Source organism: Centruroides sculpturatus, unplaced genomic scaffold, assembly GCF_000671375.1.
Source record: "Centruroides sculpturatus isolate CEXI.00-Female unplaced genomic scaffold, Cexi_2.0 scaffold2816, whole genome shotgun sequence".
NCBI classification, from domain to species: domain Eukaryota; kingdom Metazoa; phylum Arthropoda; class Arachnida; order Scorpiones; family Buthidae; genus Centruroides; species Centruroides sculpturatus.
This window is the reverse complement of record NW_019387097.1, coordinates 71-5,266: the sequence shown is the minus strand read 5'-3', so window position 1 is coordinate 5,266 and position 5,196 is coordinate 71. Positions and strand designations below refer to the sequence as shown.

The window sequence follows — 5,196 nt, the reverse complement described above, 5'->3', positions numbered from 1 at the left end:
CTATTGATTAAAGTTAAGTTATAAAGTTATATATAAAGTTATAAAGTTATATATGTTAACTTTGATCTATTTCGAAATATTGTTCTTTAAACAAAAATCCTTATTCGTCTTTTTGGTTTTTTATTTTTACTGCTGATGTTGTGTAAGCAAAAGTAGAAAAATACGTCAACTGATACAATACAGAAACATTCTTCAGTACCATTTTTTTCAGACTGATGACTGACAGATGGCGTACATACGACTTACTGTATTCCAATTCCGATGTGTAAATATACTGAATGTATAATGAAGTCCAGTACGTAGGTACACAGGCTGCTGTAGGATTTCTGAGACCCTAGACAAAATTTATTTTTGACGCTCATAAAAAGAGCAATGGAGATCGAGGATAGATTTATTTAGATCTATAACAATATGAACATTTTTTATACAGAAATAGACAATTATATATATAATAAAATAATAAAAATATGTATGATAGTTATACAATGAATTGGAAAATTCAATAGGTGTACAGAAATTTACCGACAAGACTGGTCTCCTACTTTTAGTACAGTTGAATTAATCAATTACAGAAAATAAGTCCAATTCTGCAGAAAAATATCTTTCAACAGACAAGATCAAAAGTGAATAAAGTCTCTCATGGCACACTTGTTTGGAGATAGTTCTTCGTAAGTTCTAACTCTAAAAATGATCATTCTGCAGATGCAACAGATATCGATACAATTATATTTTCAATAATTTCCAATTTGATGATTTAAATGCCAAAATATATACTAATACAAATTTGCAAGATCCCGGGCTTCACATTTTTTGTCTATATGTAGGGCAGCTTCTGGATTTATCTTTTTTATTATTTTCATACCGAGTGTGATCAGTTATCTGGAAAAAAATGATTATCCGAAATTGTCCTACCCTGATTATTTTGAAATTTTGGATAATATCCACTCTGCTGTATTTCACATATACTAAACAATTTCTAAAATTCTGTTTAGAAGCTCATGTTAAAAATTATTATTATCTAATTAAAATGAGAAATTTAAGTTATAGAAGAGGAATATAATGATCTGGTCATTGAAAAAATTCAGTTTAAGTAAAAAACAAAAAAGCAACCAATTACTGTATAAAATTTTTGATAAAAGTAATTGCTTTCTCGAACAACTTACTAAAAACGCACTTAATCTAAGAGTGCAGAAACCTGGATTATTTCCAAAACACATGGTTAAATATTTATAACCAGAAAAATCTGGAAAATATTTTAAAATTTTATAGGATTTTTTTTTAAATCAAAAATTATGGAATCTAATAATATCTGCATTTTATTATTATTATTCTTATTTTATAGAATAATTTGAATTTACATGTAGATGTGGATAAGGTTTCAGAAAATTATATTTTGTTTCAGTATTAAAACAAACTATTCTTCATTTTAAAAAATTACTGTAAATTAAATTAAAAATTAAAACTAAATGGGAAATTAAAAGTTTGCTTTTAATTTTTTAATTTAATTTAAAATATATTTTTTTGAAATTATGAATTAATACGATGCAAATAATCTATAAAAATTTATATAGAAATGTTAATGTAAAGAACATATCACTTTTTAATTAACTAACTATATTCCTTTGAAATCAATTATTATTTCCTAACTTGTAAAATGTCTATCATTAGAAAATGATCCTAATAGCATTTGTGATAAGAATTTATCAAATGAAACCCATTAATTCTAAGAAGAAATAGAAATAAGATTTTTCCAAGTATAATGCATCATCTATATGTAGATGCAACGCACTATGGAAGATGTCTTTAATAAGTCCAAACCAGTTCGACTTGTTCAATGATAAGAAAGATAAGGCAGTCCTGTCAGGAGGAAAAAAGAAAGTTATTAGTCAGCTTTGGAATTCGTCACATAATCGGAAAACCTCATTACATTTTGATCAAAAATTAATGAAGATTGTTTATCAACAACTTAAAAATTTTTCTCTTATCAATAAATAATTCAAAAAAATAAAATAATTTCTAATCGTCATAACATTTATTATCGTTTCCGCACGGACTTATTAAAACAACGGGGAAAAAATAATTATATATATATACAGTAATTAATATAACCAATTTTTTATTATTTAAATTCTTAACAAAGAAACGAAACGGATCGATCATTTGAAAAATATAAGTAACTTTAAATGGTAATGAGAATGAAAATGATTATTACGAAACAGATTAAGAGCCATGCAATATGTTAAATGTATATATATAAAAGTATTTATGGAAATCGAACGAATAATCTAATTATAAATATTTCGATCGTCACCCCTGCTGATTCACCAAACCAGATATGCACCAAAAATAGTCAGACATTAACGACAGATGGTATTATCCTATTAGTCATTATTGAAAAGCATTCGGGAAGCAAATAAATATGATGATATTTATATATTTTAAAACAGTTCTATAGGAGGAAAAAAACACCATATATTTAAAGCAGAATTTTATATTTTTACGCTCTTTAATATATATTTTCTTATACCGTAAAAATTTTTTAAAATGAAGAAAAATTAAAGAAAAACAACAAAATTCATCTTTCTTTTTTAAAATAAGTGTATTAAATACGTCTAGCTTCTTTTCTGAAGTGATAAAATGGCGGCTGAATTTCGAAGTGAAGTATTCACGGCCATCACAATGAGTCCAGTGACTCACGTTACGACCTTAATATCGATTAGTTTGGAGCATCCACCTAAGTTGATGTACGTTACGTGCCAACAGTTTTCTATTAATAATGGCTTACGCTCCATTCAAAATTTAAGTGAAATATATTACGCACAATTACCGAATACTTCTATTATTTCTGCAAATTTGATAAACTTGATTTATTAACATTATGTTGTTTCATATTAAAAATACACCAGAGATGAGAAAAAAAAAATTATTCCAATAATAGAAAATTTTGGATTAAAAATCTTTGACAAAGAAGATCTCTAACAAAGAGGAAGAAAAATATTTAACGCTAACGCTCCGAAGATATTCCGAAGCGTTAAATATTTAAATGCGCTTATTCCAAGTAAACGAGAGATATGTTTACGCTGTATTAATTAAAATACTGTATATTTAATTAATTAGGAACGTTTACTTCTGCAGAATGTGAAAGTTTAGATTAATATTTTTCTACTCCCCGAAAGCGGGAGTGGGCCCCAAACGAAACCATTACAGCTTCTGGGTAGGTAACATCGATTTCCCATTTTTCCTTTTTATCTTTTCACTCTAACACCTTAACAATGTAAAAGTTTCGAATTAATAATGAAAAGTTTGAATAAAAAAAAATTTATATAGGTTATATACATATTTAATAAATAAATTTATGTAAAGATGAATTGAAAAAGTTAGGTATATTTTAATTTTTAAGAAAAATAAATTTTAAAAATTCTTGCGTCACTTAAAAAAAAAAAGTCGTAAATGTTTACATCTTACCTTAGTAGACAACTCGAGTTTGAAGTTTTATCTTCGAGTAACCGAAGAGAAAAATCCTAGTATAGAATGTTGGAAGGAACCGATTTTAACGTCACACTACAGTCGGAGTCTCACGCTATACGTCAGCTTCAGGAGACAGGACGGTTCATTTTATAGGAGGTAGGAGAGAAAATTAAAGGAGACGAAACGTCACGTTCAATCTACTGTTTCGCTCGCACACACCAGAAAATATTGCGCTTTTAATAAAATAAATATATATATTTTTTTCCACCTTTATATGCGCATTTATAACAAATAAAGCGATTAGTATTATTCAAATAGATGGGTCAACGGATTTTTCTCTGATTCATCCCATCGAACCGATTCTAGGAAGATAACTTCGCCATTATGTTTCCAGATAAACGATAAATTTCACCTCTTTTTTTTTTTTTAAATTTCTTGAGCTCATTTAATACTTTTTACCGTGATCGCAAAGAATGAAGAGTATCGTGGATAGTAAATCATATTTATGGAATCTGCAGGATTATCATATAATCGATTTATCGAGAAAATTGAATTACACGCGAGATGATCATATACAATCATACTTAATCGAGAGAATGGAAATTTATTAAACTTATCTTTAATATAATAAATGTTTCGTTGGTTTAATTGAAGTTAAAAAGAAAATAATGTAGTGTATACGTTTCCGTAAAAGAGGAAATATTTAGATTTCGTTTCGTCTTCGTCAGTCTTCCATTGAAACGAACAGGAAGAATAGGGTGATTGGGGAAAAAAGGAACAACAAGCAGACCGAAACGTTCCTCCGTAACTAAGAATGATTTCCTTGTCACGTCGTCAGACGATGTCATTAATGATCCGTGAGAAAAAAAAGAAAAGGCAAATCTGTGAGAATTATAACCAAAATATAACTTAAACAAATAAAAATATCACATTTTGTTTATTTTCGTTCATTTTTTTTTTCTTTTTTTAGAAAGTCCAACTATTTAAGATTTAATTTAATTAGAAAAACGAATATTTTTTAATTTTAGGAAAAGTCTTGAATACGAATATTTTCCGGTGAATAATTTAAGAAGGAAGATCGTTAATGGTATTAAAATGCTATCATTTTATTGATGCTGTTACACTTTAATTGACATACTGTATAAATGCATTTAAATCAAGCTACTTCCTATCAGTTTTTTTTTCTTTTGTTTTGGTTATAAGTAGCTTGGGAGTAATTGAATCGTTAATTAAACTTAATTACATTACAAATTAATGTTGTGATGTTCGTATTTTTCATTTTAACGCTTCTACATTACATTTATACCCAAATTTTTATTAAAAAAANTTTCAAAGTTTTCCGAACCTTGTTAAACATATGTAACATTTCTCAATGGTTTGATTCTTTTAAAAATATTAAAATATACGTATTATACTCTGTAACACTACTAAACTAGAGCCTTCCGATGCACTATTTGAGCGAAAAAAAAAATTGTTAAGGAAAAGTTTTCTGTTAGCGAACCCTTTGTTAAATATTTCGAATGTCATCACTGAGGGTATGTCCACAAAATAGAATAGCCATACGTTTTTGTGAATAGTCAAGGCCATTGCCCGAATCAGTGCAAATGTTTGCAACAATCTCAAGGCAGTACTGCCAGATGCAAGGAAATGAAATTTGTTCATTCGAAAAATTACGAATAGGACATAATTCCATATACACTATACAGTACAGTATTATTATCCAGATGA

The 5,196-nt window shown here is 27.6% G+C and overlaps 1 long non-coding RNA gene across 1 annotated transcript; it reads left to right on the top strand.

Annotated features, from left to right (window-relative positions):
* Positions 1 to 2,629: 2,629 nt before the first annotated feature.
* On the top strand, positions 2,630 to 4,629 carry LOC111616161. Its single transcript, XR_002755199.1, has 3 exons — positions 2,630 to 3,214; positions 3,471 to 4,352; positions 4,497 to 4,629. It is a non-coding gene; the product is annotated as an uncharacterized LOC111616161 (long non-coding RNA).
* Positions 4,630 to 5,196: the final 567 nt, after the last annotated feature.